The sequence below is a fragment of the Bos indicus x Bos taurus genome, chromosome 7 (assembly GCF_003369695.1).
Source record: "Bos indicus x Bos taurus breed Angus x Brahman F1 hybrid chromosome 7, Bos_hybrid_MaternalHap_v2.0, whole genome shotgun sequence".
NCBI classification, from domain to species: domain Eukaryota; kingdom Metazoa; phylum Chordata; class Mammalia; order Artiodactyla; family Bovidae; genus Bos; species Bos indicus x Bos taurus.
This window is the reverse complement of record NC_040082.1, coordinates 54,333,824-54,360,776: the sequence shown is the minus strand read 5'-3', so window position 1 is coordinate 54,360,776 and position 26,953 is coordinate 54,333,824. Positions and strand designations below refer to the sequence as shown.

The 26,953-nt window shown below is 38.6% G+C and overlaps 1 protein-coding gene across 1 annotated transcript in view; it reads right to left on the bottom strand.

Annotated features, from left to right (window-relative positions):
* Positions 1–910: 910 nt before the first annotated feature.
* PRELID2 (PRELI domain containing 2) overlaps positions 911–26,953 on the bottom strand; it is a 578,615-nt gene continuing 552,572 nt past the window's right edge. The window contains exon 9 of the transcript XR_003511792.1: positions 911–1,019. The gene's annotated coding sequence lies outside the window, so the exon portion shown is untranslated. The remainder of the gene's footprint in view (positions 1,020–26,953) is intronic.

The window sequence follows — 26,953 nt, the reverse complement described above, 5'->3', positions numbered from 1 at the left end:
TACTTACTGAAGTTCAACTGAAATCAGAGTTAGTGTGTAGTGTTAGCTGTTCAGGCATGTCCAGCTCTGCAACCCCATGGACAAGAGCCCACCAAGCTTCTCTGTCCATGGAATTCTCCAGGCAAGAATACTGGAGTGGGTTGCCATTTCCTTCTTCAGGGGATCTTCCCGACCCAGGGATCGAATCGCAGTCTCCTACATTGCAGGTGGGTTCTTTACCATCTGAACCATCAACTTTACCCTAATTTTTCTTTGGATGCAATACAAATTCACCTACCCACAGTGCTACCTAAGATGAAGTCAACATTAGTTTATCAGTCTTCCTTAGGATTTACTCCAGATATGTGAAGAAAGAATTGTTTAAAAAAGCAATTGACACCTCTCCTCTGGCTCATCTCCAAAATATTCAAAGCATATCTCTTCATCTCTGGATGTTTTTCTTTTTGTCCCATTTTTATTTTAAACTAATGATAATGATATTTCATTGATGTCACTCTGGCAGAAAGTTTAAGCAGAAAGTTTCCTCTAAACCAAAATGTTCCTTAACCCACTGGGGAATTCTTAAAGCTAGATACTAATATGCACTGTAATTAAGAAATAATGAGCTTCCCACCATGATTTATTTCCATAGATTTAGATTCAATGCTGAGAAGCTACAGTTTAAATTGTTGCTGTGCCCAATAGCAAAAACTCCTTTAAATTCTCTGAGGTCAATTTTAAATAAACTTGCATTTCAGCAAAAAGAAAGTTAAGTGAAACTATGGTTCTGATTCGTCACCCTTGCTCCCACCCAAAGTGAAGGAAATATGCAGGCAGGCAGACGGGGAGAGAGAAAGAGTGTGGGGAAGAGAGAGGAAAAAAAGAGAGAGAGGTGAGACTGAAAAAAAAAAAATTAATATGAAAAAGCATTACCCTCATTCCTGTGAGGTCTTGGGGGAAGTTTCTCTGCCAGTCCTCCTCCTGTGAAGTCTGAAGTCATTCCATTCCCATTCCTTAGGGTGCCTGCAGTTAACTGAACACTAAGAAAAAGAATGAATGACAAGGTCAGAGGCCTTGATTAAGATACTTCTCAGCTGCCCTGAAGGATTAACGTTGATGGCACAGGGCCAGAAAAACCCCACTGTTCGCTCAGAAGAAACTGAAATTTAGCGGATTGAAGCAGCTCTTAAATGTAACAGTTAACAGCAAAGGCTATGGAAGAAGACCACTTATTAGCAGTGTGAACTCAGGTGGTTCACTTAATCTCTCTGAGCCTCATTCTCTTCAACTGTCAAACATGGCTGATAATTCCCCCTTTTGTAGGACTATGTATATCATTGTAAAAAGCACAGTGGTACTCAGTACATTTCCACTGTTTTAAAATTATGCTGGCTTCGACTCATCTTCAAAGAGGCCTCTGGCAAGAGTTACAAAGGAAGTCAGAGAGCCAACCCTTGGCTTAATTTGGGACACAGGGCAGATCATCTGCAGTTATGGAAACCCTGAACCTGGGATGAAGTGTTTTATTTGAAACGCACCAAGTTGGGAAGAAGAAATTAGGTTAGAAATTATAAATCTGCTGAGAGGATGAATAAAATTTTGTTTTATCCCAACTAATGTCAAATGTGTTTTTTAATCACCTCATAATGAGAAAAATCAGAGAATACTGAAAAAAAAAAAAAAAAACCCCTAGATCTTTCTCACTAAACCCCACCTCCAACAAAAGTCAGATAGAGTTATGTGGCTTTTGATCACCCACAGAAGTTTGGGGTTTAGAGAAAAGTTTTAACATTGTATTCATTCAACACTTTTTATTGAGTTCTGGGGAGATAATAATGAACTAAAAAAATGACCTTTGCTTTTAAATGAGAGAGAGACTTGTCCATACATAGTCACATTTTTTTAAAATATGGTAATGACTCCAGGGAAAAATGTGATATCTTAAAGGGTATGCAGATTTAGATTGAGAAGTCCCTCCTTTAGCACAGGCTTTTCCAGAGTCCACTCTGCAATAGAAGCTGGCACATGAGTGGTTCATTCAAGGAACAGGCATGAGGGATAGGGACCAAGAAAGCCAGCACAAGCCTATGTTATGTGATCAGCCTTAGGACTTCCCTGGTGGCTCAGATGGTAAAGCGTCTGCCTACAATGCGGGAGACCCAGGTTCAGTCCCTGGGTTGGGAAGATCCTCTGGAGAAGGAAATGGCAACCCACTCCAATACTCTTGCCTGGAAAATCCCATGGACAGAGGAGTGTGGTAGGCTACAGCCATGGGGTCACAAGAGTCGGACACAACTGAGCAACCACTTCACTTCACTTCTATTCTGAGGGACATCTGACTTCCTGATCCCATCAAACAGCTGAGAAAGCTTATCACATGCCTCTCTCCATCCTCTGCCTGAGAGAAGAAAATAAAAAGCATTTGTCGGTGGGCTTCTGTCCCCCATGAGTCAAAGGCTGCTTCATGGGGTGCTTTGGACGTCCCTAAATTCTGGGTTGCACTCGTATGAGTGCCTAATTTTGAAGTCTGTCAGTATCTGTAGCTGAACAACCCCTGGGCCATGCAAGAATTATAGAGCATGTGTGCCTCATCTTCTAGGGACAAGGCCCTCCCCCATATCTTCCACTGTAGCTCCTCTGAAGTACCTACATAACAGTAGCTGATGCACATTTCCCAAGTTGTTTTACAGATGCTAAAACTCCCACCAAATGCAAGAAATTAACTATTTGATGATCATGAGCCCCCAGACCTATTGGTACCTAAGGAATGATCATTTTAACTACCCTGTCATCTCACCACGAACCAATCAGAGAATCGGGCTTGAGCTGATCCCCACAGCAGGGCAATTGTTGAGTCAGAGGAGAAATATTTAAGGCTGAGGGTGAAACAGCTAATCTGTGGCAGCCTAAATGGAATGAGAATCAGACTGTACTTGCCGCAGCCATACATATGCTGGGCAGGAACCAGGTCTCCTGGAAGGGGCAGTGGCTGGGAGCTGGAGTTTAGGGATTGTGGAGCAACCCCAGTGCGATGGCTGCTGTTGACTGTGGAGAGACAGAACGAGAGGAGGTGAGGGAGGAGATCCTGGTGGGAAATCGCCTGTGGAGGAGAGCCAGGCAGCCATGGAAGCAATGTGATACTGCTGAGTCACACCTAAGAGGTGGAGCCATCACCATAGCCTCTCTTTCCACAGGCCAGCATAGGCAGCTGAACAATAGAGAGGCTGGCCCATCAAGCGCCTAAGGCACTCAACTACAGAGTAGGACTCCACCCAGGGTGCTCCTTTCAGTGACTGATGCTCCAAACTACAGAGTAGGACTCCACCCAGGGTGCCACTTTAAATGCCTGATGCGCTGATCTACAGAGTAGGACCCCAGTCAGGGGGGGGCCCTCTATGTGTCTGATGTGGGGAACAACAGAGAAGGGAGGGAAGGGCTCCCAGCCAAGAGAGCCCTCTAAGTGCCTGAGCAGGCAGAGTTACAGAGAAAGACTCGCCAAAGAGGCCTTCTGAACGTCAGCTACAGGAGGCTTGAAAAAAGACTCTGATAGGGCCATAACTCCTGCCACGGAGGCAGTCTGTGACCCTGAACACTTGGCACCTCCAGGGTGCAAGGCAAGCAGCTGCACCACCTTCACACTCAACTCTCACTGGGGCAGAGCTGCCACAGGGGAAAAAAAAAAGGTCTTGTATTTATGCGCACAGAATCGCTTCAGTCCTGTCCGACACTTTGCGACCCTGTAGACCGTGGCCTGCCAGGCTTCTCTGTCAGAGAAGGGGATCTCCAGGCAAGAATACTGGAGCGTATTGGCCAAGAGTGGTTGCCATACCCTTCTAGAGCACTATATTTCCTGCTGCCCTAGCTGCCAAATCCCTGAGTACCTGGTGCTGCCAGAACCCCTGCAAACCAGCAGCTGTACCACCTCCACACCTGGCCCTCACAGGGGCAAACCCAAGCCCTCCAGGGCAGCCTCAGGAGCTAAACCCCAGTGGACGACCCACATGTAGAGGTGGAAATAAAACCACAATTGAAACCCAGGGGCAGTGTGGCTAAGGAAGAAGATTCAAAACCTTCCCAGAAGCTGCAGATTAAATCCACATGATCAAATAAGAAGACTCCGTGTCTATGGAATATATAAAAGGCCATTGAGAACTCCCACATAAGAAAACACACTAGCTCTGATAGCTGTGGACATTGGAGGCAAGAACACACAGGAGAAGGACCAGATTAGAATCTGAGGAGCCCCCACAGCAGGGCCAGAGATCAGTACAGTGTTGGATGGCATCATGGGGAGAGGTAAGGGGGACTGTGATTTCCAGCGTGGGAAAAGGACGCTGACAGCAGTGACTCATGAAAAACATCTATTATTCTTATTTTTTGACTTGTTCTGTAGATTATTTTGGATTTTTTTTTCTTTTTTTTTTCTTCCCCCCATCCCCCATTGTAGTTGTCAATTTTATTAGCACTAAGAAATCCAATTCAGTTTTTGAGCATTTTTTTCTTTTTCCTCAGTCACATTCTTTATTGTTGTCATAAACCTCTGCCTCTACACTGGGCTTTTGCAGTTCTGTGGAGTTTTCCTCTTTTTTTTTTTTTTTCTCTTTTTAAATTTAATTTTTAATTTTTTATACCTATTATTATTTTTCCTACATTTATTCCTTTGTTTGCTTTTCCTACTGTTCTTTTCCCCTTGCAGTTAATCTTTAACATATATAAATCTTCTTAATCTACCTCTATTTAACTTTGCATTCTTTCTTTTCTTTTCTTTCTCTCCTTTCCTCTCAACATATTTGTTCATTTTATTTTCATTGCTTTATTCTGCAGTGGGCACCTTGCTTTAGTTTTGTTTTCCAGTTGGTGCTTTAATTAGCTCTGTTCTTGTACATATAATCTTTGGTTTCCTTTGTTTGCCAGGTTAATCTATTGTACTTAATTTTTGCTGGACTTCTTTGATCTCGCTTATGGGTGTATATGCATATGTGTATATTCAGTCATAGTTTCTACTGTTGTTATAAACCTCTTCCTCTACATTGGGCTTTTGCAATTCTGTGGAGCTTTCCTTTTTTTCCCCTTTTGTCTTTCTTCTTCCATTTTTTTCTCTTTTTTATAATTTTAAACTTTTTAAAACTTATTATATTTTTTCTACATTATTTTTTCATTTGCCTTTCCTACTCCTCTTTTCCCCTTGCAGTTAATCTTTAATGTATATAAATATTCATCTATCTCTATGTAACTTTGCATATCTATTCTGTCTTTCTTTCCTTTCCTCTCAACATATTTGTTAGTTTTGTTTTCATTGCTTTATTCCCCAGTTGGCACCTTGCTTTAGTTTTGTTTTCCAGTTTTTGCTTATGTTAGTTTTGTTCTTAACTGGTAAATATAATTTTTTATTTCCTTTGTTCACGAATCAATCTACTATATTTTTGTTAGATTGTTTTCACTTTGCTCATAGGTGTATATGTATATGTGTATATTCCATTATTTTAATTATTATTTGCCTGATTGTGTAACTGCCATTTGTCTGAGGTTCATTTTTGGTTGCTCGTTTTTGGATATTTGTTTTACTCTCCCTTAATGCCATAACAAACCACTTGTGAAATCATCATTCCTGACCAGAGATCAAACAATGAGTCTTTGGAGTGGCAGCACTAGACCAGAGAACTAACCCTAGGGAGTATCAAGTAGTGAGAACTCAGACCAAGAAAACCCCTTGAACACAAGACCTGGCATCACCCAACCACCAGTAGCACCCTGTGCAGGATGCTTCATCTAAACAACATACAAAACAAAAATACAAACCCAATCATCAGCAGACAGGAGTACAACCTCACTCAGCCTTGCCCATCAGAGGAAAAACAAACAAACAAAAACTCAGCACAAATCTCACCCTAGACAAAGCTCATACAAATCACTGGACCAACCTTAGGAGGGGAGAAGCAAAAGGAAGAAAGAATCCAACCTTCTTCAAGGAAAGAATTCAATTTCCTTGAAGTTTGGGGAAAGGAGACCTCAGACACAGTGACTTAAAAAAAAATGAAAAGGCAGAGAAATACTGCACAAATGAAGTAACAAATAGAAACACAGAAGTCCAAATAAATAAAAAGGAAATAGGAAAATTACCTGAAAAAGAATTCAGAATAATGATGGCAAAGATGATCAAAAACCTTGAAAACAAAATGGAGAAAATGCAAGAATATATTAACAAATACCTAGAAGAACTGAAGTATAAACATAAAGAGACAACACAATTACTGAAATTAAAAATACTTTAAAGGAATGAAAGCAGAATATCTTAAACAGAAGAACGAATCAGTGAGCTGTAAGATAAAATGGTGGAAATAACTTCTGAAGAGCAGAATAAAGTAAAAAGAATGAAAAGACCTGAGGACAGTCTCAGAGACCTCTGGGACCATATCAAACACACCAACATTCAAATTATAGGGGTCCCAAAAGAAGAAGAGAAAAAGATAGAGTATCAGAAAATTTTTGAAGAGATTATAGTTGAAAATTTCCCCAACATGGAAGGAAGTCAATCAAGTCCAAGAGGCACAAAGAGTCCTATACAGGATAAACCCAAGGAGAAACACGCCAAGACACATATTAATCAAACTAACAAAAACTAAACAAAAAGAAAGAAGATTAAAAGCAGCAAGGGAGAAGCAACAAATAACATACAAGGAAAACCCCATATACTTAACACCTGATCTTTCAGCAGAAACTCTTCAGGCCAGAAGGGAATGGCAGGATATATTTAAAGTATTGAAAGGGAAAAATCTACAACGAAGATTACTGTGCCTACAAAGGATGGTACAGGGAGGGAAGTAGGAGAGGGGTTCAGGATGGGGAACAAGTGTACACCCATGGCGGATTCATGTTGATGTATGGCAAAACAATACAATATTGTAAAGTAAAAAAATAATAATAATAAATGATAAATGGTTAAACAAAAATAAAAGTGATTGTGAAAAAATAAAATAAAATCTATGTTTAAACTAAAAAAAAAAAAAAATTGATAGAGAAATGAAAAGCTTTTCAGACAAGCAAAAGTTTAGAGAATTCATTACCACCAAACCAGCTTTACAACAAATGTTAAACAGACTTATATAGTCAAGAAATACAACAGAAGAAAAAAGATGTACAAAATCAGCCCCAAACAATTAGAAAATGCAATAGGAAAATATATATCAATAATTACTTTAAATGCAAATGGATTAAATACTCCAACTAAAAGACATAGGCTGGCTTAATGGATACAAAAACAAGACCCATATTTTTATGCTGTCTACAACAAACCCACTCCAGACCTCAAGACACATATAGACTGAAAGTGAGAGGATGGAAAAATATATTCCGTGCAAAGGGGAAGCAAAAGAAAGCTGGAGTAGCAATCCTCATATCAGACAAAATAGACCTTAAAATAAGGATTACAAGATATAAGGAATGACACTACATAATGATCAAGGGATCAATCCAAGAGGAAGACATAACAGTTGTAAATATTTATGCACCCGACAAAGGAGCAACTCAATACATAAGGCAAACACTAACAGACATAAAAGGAGAAATTGACAGTAACATAATAATAGTGGGAGAATTTAACACCCCACTCACACCAATGGAGAGATCATCAAAACAGAGTTAATAAGGAAGCACAAGTCTTAAATGATACATTAGATTAGATGGATCTCATTGATATCTTCAGGGTATTCCATTAAAACGCAGAAGAATACACCTTATTCTCACATGCACCATGGAACATTCTCCAGGATATACCACATCTTGAGTCACAAATCAAACTTGAGTCAATTTAAGAAAATTGAAATCATATCAAGCATCTTCTCTGAACACAAAGCTATAGGACTAGATATTAATTACAAGAAAGAAAAAAAAAAACTGTAAGAAACACAAACACATGGAGATTAAACAACATGTTTCTAAATAACCAACAGGTTACTGAAGAAATTAAAAGGGAAACAAAAAATTTCTAGAAACAAATGACAATAAAAACATGATAACTCAAAATTTATGGGATGTAACAAAAACAGTTCTAAGAGGGAAATTTATAGCAATACAATCCTACTTCAAGAAACAAGAAAACATTGAATAGACAACTTAGTTCAGTTCAATTCAGTCGCTCAGTCATGTCCGACTCTCTGCGACACCATGAACCACAGCACGCCAGGCCTCCCTGTCCATCACCAACTCCCGGAGTTTACTCAAACTCATGTCCATTGAGTTAGTGATGCCATCCAACCATCTCATTCTCTATCGTCCCCTTCTCCTCCTGCCCTCTATTTTCCCCAGTATCAGGTTCTTTTCCAATCAGTCAGCTCTAGCATGAGGTGGCCAAAGTATTTGAGTTTCAGCTTCAACATCAGTCCTTCCAACGAACACCCAGGACTTATCTCCTTTAGGATGGACTGGTTGGATCTCCTTGCAAGAGATCCAAGAGTCTCCAAGGGACTCTCAAGAGTCTTCTCCAACACCACAGTTCAAAGGCATCAATTCTTTGGTGCTCAGCTTTCTTTATAGTCCAACTCTCACATCCATACGTGACTACTGGAAAAACCATAGCCTTGACTAGAAAGATCTTTGTTGACAAAGTAATGTCTCTGCTTTTTAATATGCTGTCTAGTTTGGTCATAACTTTCCTTCCAAGGAGTAAGCGTCTTTTAATTTCATGGCTGTAGTCACCATTTGCAGTGATTTTGGACCCCCCAAAAATAAAGTCTGACACTGTTTCCACTGTTTCCCCATCTATTTGCCATGAAGTGATGGGACCCTAAATAGTATCAGAAAATTACTAGATCTAATCAGTGAATTAGCAAAGTTGCAGGATACAAAATCAATGCACAGAAATCACTTGCATTTCTATATAACAATGAAAAATCAGAAAGAGCAATTAAGGAATCAATCCCATTCACCATTGCAACAAAAATAATTAAATACCTAGGAATAAATGTACCTAAGGAGACGAAAGAACTGTATACAGAAAATTATAAGACAGTAATGAAAGAAATCAAATATGACATGAACTCATGGAGAGAGATTCCATGTTCCTGGGTAGGATGAATCAATATTGTGAAAATGACTATACTACCAAATGCAATCTACAGATTTAATGCAATCCTTATCAAATTACCAATGGCATTTATTACAGAACAAGAACAAAAAATTCCACAATTCATATGGAAACATGAAAGACCCCGGGACGACCCAGAGGGATGGTATGGGGAGGGAGGAGGGAGGAGGGTTCAGGATGGGGAACACATGTATACCTGTGGCGGATTCATTTTGATATTTGGCAAAACTAATACAATTATGTAAAGTTTAAAAATAAAATAAAATTAGAAAAAAAAAAGAAGAAAGACCCCAAATAGCCAAAGCAGTCTCAAGAAAGAAGAAAGGCACTGGAGGAATCAACCTTCCTGACTTCAGATTATACTACAAAGCTACAGTCATCCAGATAGTATGGTACTGCCACAAAAACAGAAATATAGACCAATGGAACAAGATAGAAAGCCCATAAATAAACCCATGCACCTATGTGTACCTCCTTTTTGACAAAGGAGGCAAGACTATACAATGGGGCAAATATCAGCCTCTTCAATAAATGGTGCTGGGAAAACTGGACAGCTACATGTAAAAGAATGAAATGAGAACACTTCCTAACACCATACACAAAGATAAACTCAAAATGGATTAAAGACCTAAATGTAAAACCAGAATCTATAAAATTCTTAATGGAAAACATAGGCAGAACACTCGGCATAAATCAAAGCAAGATCCTCTATGACCCACCTCCTAGTGTAACAGAAACAAAAACAAAAGTAAACAAGTGGAATCTAATTAAACTTAAAAGCTTTTGCATAGCATAGGAAACTATAAGTAAGGTAAAAAGAATTAGAGAAAATTCTGAATTAGAGAAAATAGTAGCAAATTAAACAACTGACAAAGAATTAATTTCCAAAATATACAAGCAGCTCATACAATTCAATATCAGGAAAACAAACAACCCAATCAAAAAGTGTGAAAAAGACCTAAACATATATTTCTCCAAAGAAGACATACAGATGGCTAACAAACATATGAAAAGATCCTCAACATCGCTCATTATTAAAGACATGCAAATCAAAACTACAATGAGACATCACCTCACACCTTTCAGAATGGCCCTCATCAAAAAGTCTACAAACCATAAATGCTGGAAAGGGTGTGAAAAAAGGGAACACTCTTGCACTGTTGGTGGGAATATAAATTGATGCAGCCACTATGGAAAATGGTATGGAGACTCCTTAAAAAACTAGGAATAAAAGCACCATATGACCCAGCATTCCCACTCTTAGGCATATACCTTGAGGAAGCCAAACTTGAAAGATGCATATGTATCCCATTGCTCATTGCAGCACTATTTACAACAGCTAGAACATGGAAGCAACCGAGATGTCCATCGACAGATGAGTGGATAAAGAAGTGTGGTATATATACACAAAGGAATATTACTCAGCCATAAAAAGTCATGCATTTGAATCAGTTCTAATAAAGTGAATGAACCTAGAACCTATTGCACAGAGTCAAGTGAATCAGAAAGAGAAAGATAAATACGTATTCTAACACATATATATGAAATCTAGAAAAATGGTACTGAAGAATTTATTTACAGGGCAACAGTGGAGAAACAGTCTTAGAGAATAGACTTTTGGATATGGAGAGAGGGGAGGAGAGGGTGATTTATAGAAAAAGTAACATGGAAACTTACACTACCATATGTAAAATAGACAGCCAATGTTAATTTGCTATATGGCTCAGGAAACTCAAACAGGGGCTCTGTATCAACCGAGAGCCATTGGCTGATTCATGTTGAGTTTTGACAGAAAACAGCAAATTTCTAAAGCAATTATAATTCAATAAAAATTAAATAAATTAAAAATAAAACACAGATGAATGGATAAAGAAGAAGTGGTACATATACACAATGGAATATTACTCAGCCATAAAAAGGAATGTGTTTGTGTCAGTTCTGATGAGGTGGATGAACCTAGTACCTATTATACAAAGTGAAGTGAGTCAAAAAGAGAAAGTAAATGTCTTATTCTAATGCACATATACGGAATAGAGAAAAATGGTACTGAAGAATTTATTTACAGGGCAGCAATAGAGAAACAGACATAGAAAATAGACTTATAGACATGGGCAGAGGGGAGGAGATGGTGATATGTATGGAAAGAGTAACATGGAAACTTTCATTACCATATGTAAAATAGATAGCCAACGGGAATTTGCTGTATGACTCAGGAATCTCAAACAGGGGCTCTGTAAACCTAGAGGGGTGGGATGGGGAGGGAGATGGGAGGGAGGTTCAAAAGGGAAGGGATATATGTATACCTAGGGCTTATTTATGTTGAGGTTTGACTGAAAACAACAAGATTCTGTAAAGAATTTATCCTTTAATTAAAAAGAAATTAAAAAAAAAAAAGAAGATGTGGAATACTACCCAGCTGTAAAAAGGAACCAAATTTGGTAGAGACATGGGTGGAGCTAGAGTCAGTCATACAGAGTGAAGTAAGTCAGAAAGAGAAAAACAGAGATCATATTTTTGTGCATATATGTAAAATCTAGAAAAATTGTATCAGTGAACCTATTTGCAAGGCTGGAATAGAGACACAGACATACAGAATGGACATGTAAACACAGAGGGTTGGGGAATGAAGGCATGAGTTGGGAGATTAGATGTGACATATGTATATACTACCAATGTAAAATAGATGGCTAGTGGAAAGGTGCCCAGGTACGCAGCTGAGTGCTCTGTGATGACCTAGATGGGTGGGTAGGGGGAGGGATTGCAGGGAAGTTCAAGAAGGATGGGATATATCTATACTTATAGCTGATTCATGATGTTGTACAGCAGAACCTAACAGCATTATAAAGCAATTATACCCCAAATTAAAAAATATATATATACAAATTGAATGAGAAGCCAGCTCTGTGTTAACAGGGGAGAACTCAGGAGTCAGGAATATCATTGCTCTAAGTTTATATTTAGCTGTTCTGTGTGTGTGTAATCCAAGAAGTTGACCAGCTCTTTGGCATTCTCGCCTCATCTTAAACTCTAGGGAGCCGAAACCACTGGAGCAGTAATCAGATGCCAACAACTAAATTTAAGAAGGAAAAGTCTCAGAGACCACAGAGCAAACTTTCAGTGCCAGCTGATCATTTTAGGCCTTCACATGTTTCAATTCTAGAAACACAGTAAACATCATGCTGATGTTTGTCCAAATTCAGGAGTCTTTTCCCCTATTATTATCAGCATATGTCCTGCATATTAATAAGCACTCCCACATTTCTTATAAAATAGAATCTGAGCCTCATTTTTAAACAAATAACAAAGCCACATATCAGAAATTTGCTGAAGAAGAGAGAAATTTGGAATTCTGTTTTGGCTTTTGCACCAAGCCTAAAAGAGATGAAGCTGATTAAAATTAATAGCCCCCCTTCCCAACTCACAAGTTCCTGTTAGTCAATACGTACATTGCTCTCATCTCTCTCATACTTCATTAAATTCTAAACCTATCCATCCATCTATTACGATTAGTTGATAAAATTCTTTTAATTCAGTAACATTTGGGCTGTGAATTTTAAATATTGTAAATATATAAATATTATTCTTTAACTACCTTCCAAAATACTCAAGAGGACTGGAATGTTAATTTCCTAAAGTCTATTTTCCTCTTTTAATGGTGAAGGTCAAAATCCTCAATTTTTTTTTTTCTTTCTAGAGTTTTGTCCATTTCAGATAGAGGAATTATATTTTTCTTCTCTACATAAATCTAGGAGCATTCCAACTGTTGCCAAGAGAAATAAATTACAGTGTTAAGCTGCAAATCTGCAGGTTTAAAAGTTCACCTTCCTTCAACATTATTTTAAAGGAAAAATACTGTATTTCAGCCAGAAGAGAAGGCAGGTTCTTGGGTTTACTTTCTACTATTTAGCTCAGTTCACTGTTTTGGAATGCCTAAAGGAATCCTTTAATTCTTTCCAGAAAGAAAAATATAATTTAAAATCCTTGGGCATGGCCTCAGTGAACAGCGAGGTGATTAGGGCTGGGAGTGCCTTTCTTTCTCAACAGCATCTCCACGTGTTTCTCGACTGTTCTTTCTCTCTTCAATGCATGGCCAATTACAATATGCATACAGTCATGTTATAAAATATTCAGTTGAAAATCTGGAACCTGTATTTTCTTTATAGATTAAAATTTTTTCCAATGTGCTGCCTTTATACAATGCATTTTGGAAAGGAAATATTATATCATATTTTGTGTTCTTTTCAGAGAAACTATTACACTTTTGGATTACAATAATCAAAGTGGAAATGTCCAGATCTTCCTCAACTTACAATGGGGTTATTTACCAATATACTCTTGGTAAGTTGAAAACACTACAAGCTGAAAATACACTTAATACACCTAATCGACCAAGCATCATGGCTTAGCCTGGCCTACCTTAAATTTATAAGACTGGTATTTCTAATTGTGAACAAGCAATCACAAATTTCATGCCCTATTGGTAGGAGTTGGTAAAATGATATGACCTCTAAAAATTATTCAGCAGTCCCTTTAAAAAGTAAACATATATCTATACTGTGTGTAACAACTGAATTTCTAAGTATTTATTCAAGAGGACTAACAACATGAGCCCCTACAAATATTTAACAAGAACAGAATCTTTAAACCTATTTACAGGGCAGGAACAGAGACTCGGACACAGTGAACAGACATATGGACACAGTGGGTCAGGAGAGGGTGGGACAAGTTGGGAGAGTAGCATTGAAGCACATACATTACCATATGTAAAATAGATAGCTAAGGGGAAGTTGCTATATAATACAGGGAGCTCAGCCTGGTGCTCTGTGACAACCTAGAGGGGTGGGGTGGGAGATGGTAGGGATGTTCAAGAGAGAGGGAACATATGTATACCTAAGGCTGATTCATATCGAAGTATGGGAGAAACCAACACAACGTTGTAAAGTTATTATCTTCCAATTAAAAATAGATTTTTTTTTAAAGTAAATAAGCAAAACAGAATAGCAGCTGTAGGGGAATTCCCTGGCAATCCAGTGGTTAAGACTCACTATTTCCTCTCCAAGATCTGTAAGCCATGGGACATGGCCCCCCAAAATAGCAGATTTAATTATAATTGTTAAAACTGGAAACAATTGAATGTCCATCAATAAGAAAATAAGTAAATTGTACCATATTCATACAATGGAATAATACTAAGGAATCAAAAAGAACACACTTTCAACCACATTTTTTATAAGCACAACAATATGGATAAATCTCAAAAACATGATGAATTAAAGAAGTCAATCATAAAAGAGTGCCTACCATAGAACCTGATTTATGTGAAGTTCTATAATAAGCAAAACACTTGGTCCCTAACATTGGACTAGGAGTTTCTAGCTACTGTGATTATAGTAGATACAAATACTTTTCTTATAAAATGTTTTTCAGAGGCAAGTGTTGTCAAAGGAGGGATACTCCATCAATACCTTCTTTATTATTTTTACTTGTATTTGTAAGACTTTATTTTTTCCTCTTTTTCCTGGATAGTTTTAGCTGTTTCCTTAGTGGTTATCCATTAGTATCTTAAATTCATAACAATCTAATGTGAATGGCTGTGTTCTAATTGTGCCTAATTATTCATTTATACTTTCTTATTTACATATATTTGCAGTTATTACTCTATGCATTTGTCTTTTCAATATTGTAAGAAATAAATGAGTAAAAAACTCAAAGATCACAGGATTGTAGCTTTGTATATGACCATGTAATGTTTACCTACATATTTAATTTAGCCAGTCCTCTTTATTCTAGACATTAATTTACACTTTTGAGAGAGTCAATTACTAGGCAGGTTGATAAGAAGTCCAGGGTCCCTGAGGAGGAGAGGGGTCTGGGGCTCTCAAAGAGGAGATAGGGGCCGGGAATTCTCAAGGAGGAGGAAAGGACAAATGTCTTTTTTCCCCTCTACATTCCTTAGTCTTAGTCACATAAAACATTTTTTTCTTTAAGCCCAAAACAGATGATTACACAACAAACAACTCAGTTTAAACTCTGTACTAAGGGTTATATGACAACAATGTATCCTGCTTGAGGACAGTTTCTCCTTTAAAACCTTCTGACTAATCATGTTATCTTAAAATGTAAATTGTGGGATTGGGTCTAGTAAGATCTTTACAACCTTGAGACATTCTTTTGATTTATTGTAATAACCAATTAAAAAAGTATATAACTCCCTTGCTTAGACTAGTGAGGGGGGCACTCTCCATCCCCCTTCTGATGTCTATGTCAGAAGCTTTCTCTGTCCCTTTTCTTACTTTAATAAAACTGCTACACAAAATCTCTTGAGTGATCAAGTCTGGTCCCTGGTCCCAGTGCTAAATCTTTTTCAGAGATCACAAATCCAGCATTGTTCACTGTAAACTATCACTTTCTAATGTCCCTCACTTCAGCCAGAAGAAGGGCAGATCTACTAAAAATAAACTTGTCTTGTTTTGCTTATCTGAAATGTCACAATTACTAATTTCTGATGGACAATTTTGCATCCAACCAAATAAAATTATGATTGTTTAAAAAATAGGGATATAAAGAAATTTCTGGGATGATAGTAATGTTCTATTTCTTGATAGGCATGTGAATTACACAGAGCTGTACAACTAATATCCTTGCATGTCACTATATGTAAAGTATATCTAAAATCTTGATTGTTATTAATGTCCACAGCAGCAGTATTCACAATAACCAAGATATGGAAACAACCCAAATGTCCATCAACAAGTAAATGGATAAAAAGATGTGCTACATATATACAAGGGAATATTACTTAGCCATAAAAAAGAATGAAATCATGTCATTTGCAGCAACATGGGTAGACCTAGAGATTATCATACTAAGTGAAGTAAGTCAAGAAGAGAATGACACATTTTATGTATCACTTATATGTGAAATCTAAAATAATGATATAAATCGACTTACTTACAAAACCTCAATAGACTCACAGACATAGAAAAGAAACTTTTGATTACCAAAGGGAGAGGGATATATTAGGAGTATGGGATTAACAGATACACACCCTTATATATAAACAGAAAAACAACAAGGATTTACTGCTGGGCACATGGAACTATATTCAATATCTTGTAATAATCTATAATGGAAAAGAGTCTGAAACTAACACAACATTGTAAATCAACTATAGTTAAATAAAAATAAGTAAATACAATCTTGACTGTTAGCGCCCAGTTTAAAAATTGTCTCCAAGGCCAAATCTACATCTACCCTTGGTAGAGACTTGGTTACCAAAGCCGACCCTGTTCTATTTTGTGTTTAAATTAGTTCCAGTGGATTTCTGTAATTCCCAAATGAAATGCTCATTCACTCAGTCATGTCTGACTCTTTGTGAACCCCCCTGTACCGTAGCCCACCAGACTCCTCTGTCTATGGAATTTTCCAGGCCAGAACATTGGATTGGGTTGCCATTTCCTACTTCATCTCAAATGAAGGGATGTATATTAAAAGCAAGAGAACCATTCCATTTTCTTGCATTTTTTTTTTACCCCCCTCCTGGTTTAGGGAATGAGTATGATTTGCTCTTTCTCTGGTGTGTTCTTTCTTGATTATTGGCATCTCTGTCCGACCAGCCAAAGCCAGAAATCTGGCCATTTCTCTCATTCACTAACATCTAATCTAGCCCCAAGACTTAGGGGCACTAATTCTTAAATAACTCAATAAGTTTAATACCATCAAATTTCACCAATTTTGAGAATATCTGAATGTATCTTATTAGTTAATGTGAAAGACTCTTGATGTACAAGCAATAGGGTCAATTGCATATCCAATAAACTCCCTACGAATTACTTCCCTGATCACATTCAGTTTCTCTGGTGGCTCTTTTCCCTGTGGATTCCCCACCCATTTGGGGTAGAGGTCCTGGAATATGGAATGATAAGATGGGGGCATTTTCTCTTTCTAGAACCATCAAATGACCTACCTTGTAATTGTACTATCCTCATTTATTACTTTGACTTATTGAAAACACACAAGTTTCACCTCTGGGCACAGAAACAAAACTGCAAAAATTAAACTTGATTATATTGAGAAGATTAACATTTCAATCTGTAGCTGGAAGATAAGACAAAAGTCAGGGGACTTGTCAGGCAAGATAGCCAGCCTCTAAGATTTGCACATGAAAATGAAAGTGGAGAGTGAAAAAGTTGGCTTAAAGCTCAACATTCAGAAAACGAAGATCATGGAATCCAGTCCCATCACTTCATGGGAAATAGATGGGGAAACAGTGGAAACAGTGTCAGACATTATTTTTTTGGGCTCCAAAATCACTGCAGATGGTGTTTGTAGCCATGAAATTAAAAGACGCTCACTCCTTGGAAGGAAAGTTTTGACTAACCTAGACAGCATATTCAAGAGCAGAGATATTACTTTGCCAACAAAGGTCCATCTAGTCAAGGCTATGGTTTTTCCTGTGGTCGTGTATGGATGTGAGAGTTGGACTGTGAAGAAAGCTGAGCACTGAAGAATTGATGCTTTTGAACTGTGGTATTGGAGAAGACTCTTGAGAGTCCCTTGGACTGCAAGGAGATCCAACCAGTCCATTCTGAAGGAGATCAGCCCTGGGATTTCTTTGGAAGGAATGATGCTAAAGCTGAAACTCCAGTACTTTGGCCACCTCATGCGAAGAGTTGACTCATTGGAAAAGACTCTGATGCTGGGAGGGATTGGGAGCAGGAGGAGAAGGGGACGACAGAGGATGAGATGGCTGGATGGCATCACTGACTCGCTGGACGTGAATCTGAGTGAACTCCGGGAGTTGGTGATGGACAGGGAGGCCTGGCGTGCTGCAATTCATGGGGCCGCAAAGAGTCGGACACAACTGAGCAACTGAACTGAACTGAACTGAACAACATAGGTAAGTTCAGCAAATATCACTCTCTGGTAAGGACTGTGCCAATGCTACAAAAATGAAAGCAGAAATTGTCTTTGATCTTGAGGTCATTTAAGGAACACAATCAAACAAATAATAAATTACTGTAAAGTGGTATGATGCATGTGTGAATAGTTAATAGTTGTTTATACAACATAAAGCACTGCACTGATAAATTGGGTGGTGGTAAGTAGCATGGGTCTGGAAGTAGATCTCTTCAGTTTAAATTCCCATTTTGCCCCTGCAAAGAGGTGGAAATTTGGATATGTTACTCAAGTTTTGGAGCCTTAGTTTCCCATCTGTCAAAAGAGTTGTTAAGAGGATTAAAATTATATATAACGTGTTTGAACTAGTAGCTAAGAAATTGTAACTACTCTATCTAGAATTTTTTAGATAGGTAGGGAAGGAGGACCAGAGGATTGGGAGGGTTTCAGACTAGAAGAGGGATACCCTCCCAATCCTCTGGTCCTCCTTACTCTACCACCTACCCCAAATTCTGAAGAAAATCTGATGCAACCAGATGACCAGCGGTCTGAACCAAAAGTTGAGAGCAAAAAAGAGACCCTGTGGATGGTGGTGTTGGGAATGTGGTGTCAAGGTACTCCAGGAAACAAAGAAAGAGTAAAGGTCCTAGACAGGAGGCCTGGGTGAACCTTAAAGCCATTCTAGATACATGTGTGTGATTGATAATTGGAAAGAAATGGCCTATGCTTTGCCCTTCCAAACATTCAGTTCAGTTCAGTTGCTCAGTCTTGTCCGACTCTTTGCAACCCCATAGACTGCAGCATGCCAGGCTTCCTTGTCCATCATCAACTCCCGGAGCTTACTCAAACCCATGTCCGTTGAGTCAGTGATACCATCTAACCATCTCATCCTCTTTCGTCCCCTTCTCCTCCCACCTTCAATCTTTCCCAGCATCAGGGTCTTTTCTAATGAGTCAGTTCTTCACATCAGGTGGTCAGAGTATGGGCGTTTCAGCGTCAGCATCAGTCCAAATATTAGGGAAGGAGCTAACAATTTGTTGGTTATGAGCATTAGTGGTTAATGTCATCATGAGTAGTATTCTGAAGAAAAGTACTGTGCATATGTTGGGAAATATCATGGAACCCATTGTGTCCTGGAGAATTCAAGGAGGGCTTTCTCCAAAAGGTGGCAGTCAAACAAGCCCTAAAAGCTAAGAAGGTCAGGATAAGAACAGGGAAAGCTGTCACTGGCAGAGACAATAGCATATACAAAGGAACTGAGGTTGAAAGGACTAGAAGAAGACTAGAGCGATAGAGCGTGGTAAGTGAGATGGTGGCACACAATGAGGCTGGAAGGAGGGGGCATCCAGAGGCTTTTGATAAATGTATAACACTTGAAATATACCAAGGGACACAAGCATTTGAGTATTTTATAAGATTAGCAAGTTCAAATGAATCACTTCCTATTTTTGACCACCCTTCAGGAAAAATCTTCCTTAGCACATCAGAAAAAGTGGGATTATTGTTTGCTTCTGTGAATATCAAAGACTATAGGTATAACAGTAGTAGAATGGGGTAAGATCACATTCTTCTCCACAACTTTGTTTCTAAACTGAAATGTTATTTGCATTGCTAAATACTCTCTCTTTATACCAGGTAGAGAGATTAACAAGCAGTGCTGCAGAAATATGAGAGTCATTACTGCTGATTAAATGATAATTTTCTAGAGTGACATTATGCATCAGAAAAGAAAATAATGAGCTCACTTGAATTTATAGACCCCACGACAGCTGGGAGAAGTTCTCTCATTTGCTCGTCAACAGCTTTCACACCAAGTATTGGAAGGAGATAGATATAGACTTAGAGGTGAAAAAGTGGGCACCTTGGCACAAAGCTTACATCATTTTAATCAGGCTGCTGAAAGTAATAAATAACACTAGTAAAGACAATGAAGAGCATTTGCATATATATTCTGGTCTATCAATTACTCTGAGTCAAGAAGAGAGAAAAAGATGACAGAGTATGGTACACAGAATGCAGTAAAGAGAAAGTTTTAGCTTGACACATGGAAAGCAGTGGAAATCAGAGTTGAAGAAGGCCAGCCTGACACAGAGAGTGTCAGTCAATTACCCAATGTATTAGTTGCTGGGGTTGCCATCACAAAATACCATGGACTGGTTGACTTAAACAAAAGAAATATATTTTCCCATAGTTCTGTAGGCTAGAAGTCTGAGATCAAAATGTCAACAGATTTAATTTTCAGAGGCCTCTCTCTTAGCTTTGAGATGACTGCCTTCTAGCCGTATGCTCAATCAGTTGCCCATCCATCTGTGTTTGTGTGTGTAACAATTCTATAGGATCACATCCATATGACCGTATTGTCCTTAATACCTGTTTAAAGGCCCTACTTCCAAATAGAGTTAATTCTGAGGTGCTGGGGTATAGAATTTCAACACATGAATTCACACTATTTAAGGGGAACATTTTAGGCAATGAGCCACAAAATACTAATCAATCTCTCATTCTGTGGAGGATGCTATTCAAGTCAATAGGATACAGGAAGATATGGCCCTGTCCTCATGGATGTTGGGAGCTAGTGGAGAAGATAGGCATCTAATATGGGATTATAGGTAAATAAATAATTTAGTCATTAATCATGCCTCCTGTGCAACACGGTGCAAAGAAAGAGGATGTAGGTATGAGCCAGACAAAGAAGGGGGCACGACTGATCTGAGAATGAGGAAACAATGTGTTTCCTGAGGGCAGGCTGAAGAGATTGCCATGCGATAGAGGGGCTGAGTGAAGTCAGCAGGACTTAGACAGGGAAACAGAGAGTAGTCTGCAATGAGTCTGGAGCTGAAAGTAAGCAAGAGACCATTTGGGGAAAATGAAATTGTGATTGTATGGTGATGTGAAAGGTGTGCAGAGTTGCATATGTATACTAGTGTGTTAAGAGGTCAGTAAGGAGACACTGTCTCACAATTTTGAGAGGCTATGTAGTGCAATGTTGAAGAACTAGAGCCCTGGGGGCTTCCCTGGTGGTCCAGTGGTTAAGAATCCGTTTGTCAATGTAGGGGTTTTCGCTGAGTCACTAAGTTGCATCTGACCCTTAGAAAACCCCATGGATGGAGCACGCCAGGCTTCCTGTCCTTCACTGTCTCCCAGAGTTTGCTCAAACTCATGTCCATTGAGTCAGAGATGTCATCCAAACCAGGCAACACGGGTTCAGTCCCTGGTTCTGGAAGATCCCTTATGCTGTGGGGCAACAAAGCCCTTGTGCCACAACTACTGAAGCCCGAGCAACTAGATCCCATGCTCCGCAACAAGAGAAGCCACTGCAGTGAGAAACCTGTGCACCACAGCTACAGAGTAGCCGTGCTCGCTCCAACTAGAGAAAGCCCACTTGCAGCAATGAAGACCCAGTGCAGCCAAAAATAAACTGATGAATTAATTTTAAGAAAAAAGAACTATAGCCCTGGGCCAGAATACTAGGTAAATTAAATCTTGGCTCCACCAAGTCCCAACATTGTGACTTTCAGTGAATTAAACTCTCTGTCCAAGGTTCCTCAACTACACATTTTAACTAATCATAGTACATACCTCATAAGTCAAGTTAAATGAATAAATACACATAAAGTACTTCTAGCAGTTCCTGGCACATAGTAATTATTCAGCCAACTTTTGTCATTAGGAAGAACAACAACATATAAAAATCTACTGAGCGCAAAGATGCCACTTGAAGGTAGGATAAAGGTAAAAAGCATTAACTGTTTCTTAATGATCAATTCAATAAGCATTTATTGATTCATTTCTCTTTTACTTTTCAACAACATATTTGATCATGATACAATTTGCTTTTCAACAAATTTTAAAGAAACTGATGGATGCACACTGATGACAAATGTACTTTGATTAAAAGAACTGCTGCTATCTTGGAGATTAAATACCTTTCATGCATATCATTCCATTAGAACATTTCACCTATGTTGCCTCTCTCTCTTCTTAGCAGTTTAAAATTTCTTTTCCAGCCAAGTTTGGGGTCTTTGTAGATATTCCACATGGTCAAAGTGTTCATATTTTTTAATTTAAATATATTTGATTTACAATATTATGTTAATTTCAGGTATACAGCAAAATGATTATATATATATATATATATATATATATATATATATTTGGATTATTTTCCCTTATAGGGTATTATAAGATATTGAATATAGTTCCCTGTGTTATACAGTAAATCTTCATTGCTTATCTATTGTATGTATAATAGTTTGTATCTATTAATTCCTAATTTACCTCTCGCCTCTTTCCTTTCACCTCTGACAACTGAACCCTCCTATACTGTTGGTGGGAATGTAAATAGGTACAGTCACAATGGAAAACAGTACAGAGGTTCCTTAAAAAACAAAAAAATAGAGCTACCATATGCTCCAACAATCCCACTCCTGACATATATCCAGAAAAGATGAAAACTGTAATTCAGAAAGATACATGCACCCCCAATGTTCATAGCAGCACGATTTACAATAGCCAAGACATGGAAGCAACCTAAATGTCCACTGCTGGAGGAATGGATAAGCAAGATGTGCTACATATATACAGTGGAATATTACTCCATCAGTAAAGATTAGATATTGCCATTTGTAGCAACCTGGATGGACCTAGAGATTATCATACTAAGGGAAGTAAGTCAGAGACAAATATTATATGATAACCTTACACATGGAATTTAAAAAATATGCAAATGAATCTATATACAAAATAGAAATGGACTCACAGATATAGAAGTGTTCATCTTTGCTTTGAGAAAACCTATGATGGACAGCAAGTGTCTCTGAATGATAGAAGGGGTCCAGGGGAAAATCATTCAAATATTAGTATTCTAAAAGCATAAGGTCCAACAAGATTTATTGTGTAAAATGCTATCCCTCATGTTAATTTTCCTGCCCTTTCTGTAAGATAATGGCAAGTAATCAAATTCCTAACTCCTAAAAAATGTCAGCTCAATTTCTTACTTTCACTTGTTTACAAAGAATTATTGATTCATTTAATTGTTTAATGACTGTGACATGGTCATGAAATTCTTTCTGCAATAGTAAATGTTTATATTTGGCAGTATGGTATATTTCATGTTTTGAAGATGCAATAAAACTTTCATGGAAAAGCTAATGCAAGGTTGGCATGCTGTGGGTATTTAATAAATATTTGTCAAATTAATTAATCAGAAACAGTCCTTAAAGCAATTCTGCAGGATAATGACTATTTCTCCATTTTACAATACAGGAATTGAGGTTAATAGAGGTTAGATAATTCACTTGAGTCTACACAAGGTAAAAGCCAGCGAAAAATGAAGTCCATATCCTCCTGACTTAGAAGCCACACCTTGCCTGGGTGACTCATCTGCATGGATGGTGAGCAGAGGAGGATGAGTCCCTGAATGACTCTGGACTGAGGGCACCTTCTCTGTGCTGCCCCAACCCTGGTACTTGCCATAGGGCACAATGTTACCTCTTTCCTGAATGTGACTCTCACCAGACTGGAGGGTCACTCTTGTGTCCCAGCAGCAGCCTAGTGTCTTGCACTTACTAAGTGTTTGGTATACTTTATTCAGTGGTGAGAAACAGTAAAGATTTCACTGTCATTTTAAAAAATTAGATTATATATATATATATATATATATATATATATATAAAATCAGCAACACATTATATACCTACAACATTATATGTCATGTGTAATATATATAATTTTGTTGCTTAGTCACTAAGTCACGTCTTACTCTTTTGAGACCCTATGGACTGTAGCCCACCTGGCTCCTCTGTCCATGGCATTTCCCAGGCAAGAATACTGGAGTGGGTTTCCATTTCCTACTCCAGGGGATCTTTCCAGCCCAGAGATCGAACAAGGGTCTCCTGCATTGGCATGTTGATTCTTCACTGCTGAGTCACCAAAGAAGCCACCTAGGAAGTTATATAATATATATAAGGCTTCCCAGGTGGCTCTAGTGGTAAAGAACCTGCTTGCCAATGTAGGAGATGTAGAGAGATGAGGTTTCAATCCCTTGGTTGGGGAGATTCCCTGAAGGAGGGCATGGCAACCCACTCCAGTATTCTTGCCTAGAGAATCTCCTGGACAGAGGAGCCTGGTGGGCTACAGTCCACAGGGTCGCAAAGAGTTGGATGCAACTGAAGCAACTTAGCACTGAGCCACCAAGAAAGCCCAATATATATATAAATGGATAACAATGTGGAAACAAAGAGAATAACCTTGTCTTTTAGAATCTGCTGTATCAGATCTAATATAAATATGTTTTGTGAACAGATTATGCACCTTGTACTTGATGCCTTGTCATTCAACCTCCCAAACCTTGGAAGAGCATACCCCTTACACAAAACTCAAACAGCGTTCATTTAACTAGTAAGCAGTATCTTCCCATTCTTCTCTTCTGGGTCTCCTTGGGGTTTGCCAAATTTTCATCCTTGTGCTTGTCCCTTTTCACCTCCCAGCCTTCCAACTTCCTGAGGATACTCACAGCCATAGCATCCCCAACTCACAATCCAGTGGACATTGTCACGGTTGTCTAGATTCCCTGCACTACTGAATGGTTTATTCCCCCAGCTGCCAGGAGTGCTGCTGGCTCTCAGCCCTCTCAGGAATATCCCTCAGCTGAAGAGTGCTACTTCACTCAAGGTTGCACCTTCTCAGGGTCTATACCCAGCAACGAGCAATGGAGGGAGGTAAAGGCCTGCTCTCCTTGCTGAGCCACTGCCGCTCACCATGGGGTCAGTAGACACCTACACTGAGTAAGCATCACACACATGGTCTCCTCATTTCACATTGGGGCTAATGTCAGAACACTCCTAATGAAGTTCTTGTACATAAATTTCCCTCTGAGAATCTAACCTATAAGAACTAATGACTCCTTTTTCATTAAAGCCTTCATAGAAGTCTCTATTTCCATTCGAGTCTTCTCTGACAAGCCTCAGAACCATGTATCTATCTATTAATCAAATGAATGTCCTTAGTCACATCAAACTCTGCATTTCCAAACTAGTCTTGTTTTCCACATCCTTAGACTCTGACCCACCTTGGATTTTCCTTCTCAGGGGATCTCACCAGCATCATCTAAGCCTCTCAAGCCACAAACATGATGTATTAATTACCTATTGCAGCATTACTACCAGTTAGCAGCTTAAAACAATGCTCATTTATTGTCTTATAGTTTCTGGGGTTCAAGAGAGCAAGCACAGCTGGGCCTTCTGTAAAGCTGCAGTCAAGGTGTTGGTCTGGGATGGAATCCCATTGATGTGCAAGGATCTATGCCCAGGTCTATTTATTCATTGGAAAAATTCCATTCTCTGCAGGCTGTGGGGATGACGGCCTCCATGCCCTGCTGGTTGCTGACCAGAGGCCACATTCAGGCCATCCTCAGCCCGTGGTCCTCTCCATCAGCCACTCACAACATGGTAGTTTGCTTCTTAAAAGCCAGAGGGGCAAGAGAGTGCTAGGAGACAAGCATTATGGTCCAATGTAACATAATCACGGAAAGTATATCCCATCATCCTTGCCATATTCAGTTGACCAGAAACAAGTCCTAAGTACCACCCTCACTCATGGGAAGGGGCCCATGCAAAGGTGGGGCCACTAGGACATGGAGTCCTGAGGGCAACCTTGGATTCAGTCCACAACCTTTGGACTATATTCTACTTATTTTAGTCATACCTAGAGTGACACTGTCTTATTCATCAATCGTAGGGGAAAACATGTCTTCTGTGATGCTTTAGGCTCTTTCTTTTCTGACATATTTGGCCTAGAGTGGGAGGGAAAATAAGAGATCTAGAAATCTCCTACAGTGTAGGAAATTCACCCAAAAGTAATTTTTCTGAACCAGGAGGGAAGATGGAAGAAGAAATGGCCCCGTTTCCATCTTTTCCGGAATAAAAACTCTGCAGCAGTGTGACAGTGTAAGAAGTACATGGGACTCTGCTATTCAAATTAACCACGATAGTTACCAGGCAACAATTGTTTTTTTAAACCAATAATATGAAAAAGGTTTCTCAGTTTCCGTAGCCCTTTCTGATTCTATCAGTCTATGCACTGTCAGATCTGAAAACTTTTCAGAACAGGAGATTTATCAGTATACTCCTCTATCCTCATTTTGATACCTACTCACTCTCTTTATCAGGTTTTTCTTGCTAAGCTGGCCCCAAAAGATGTGAACATCATTATCCTTGATCTAGTAGGTTCACATTCTAAGTGACAGATATGCTGAAGTTCTGAAGAAAAAGGTCATAAAGTGCACTTTATGGCTGTGCTTTGTGATATTACGCAAGTTCCTTAAGCCCCATTGGCTTCAGTTTCCTTATCTATAACATGGAGATACTAATAGCATCTCTGCAGTAGTGTTGAGGTGAGAACCAAATACACAAACCATGAAGCACAGTGCTCAGCATTTGATAGCATTTCATAATTGCTAGGGCTTAACATTATCATTAATGCCAAGAACAGCGCTTGGTTGACAAACCAATACAAATTCAAGAATCATGGGAATGACAATTTTTAATTTTTTCCAATTAATTTTTTTCAAAACTCTCATTTAATACCACCACTATTTTATCCAACAAAAATATTTCAAACCAAAGTATTGGAAGAACATAATCTTGAATTAAAGAATATTCCTTTTAAATGGAAAAAAATTAGCTTAAAAAAAAACAACTCACTCCCCAGAATTGTTTTCTATTTTGTCACAGCATGGCAAAAACTTCATTGTAGATTTCCACATATCCATAGACCATGGCTTGGCAACTGCTGGATTAAAGTCCCAAGGTTCCATCAGACCACAGCAACAAATCTCATGTTACTGCCCTCTTGTATCTCAGTCACAAGACTGATTGGCTCATCCCACACCAACACACAATCTTTATTAAGATAACTTTTTAAATCAAACTGGGTATCAAACGTTCAAGCTATTTTGATTGAGTCACTGTGAAATGAACCAATGAAACTTTTACC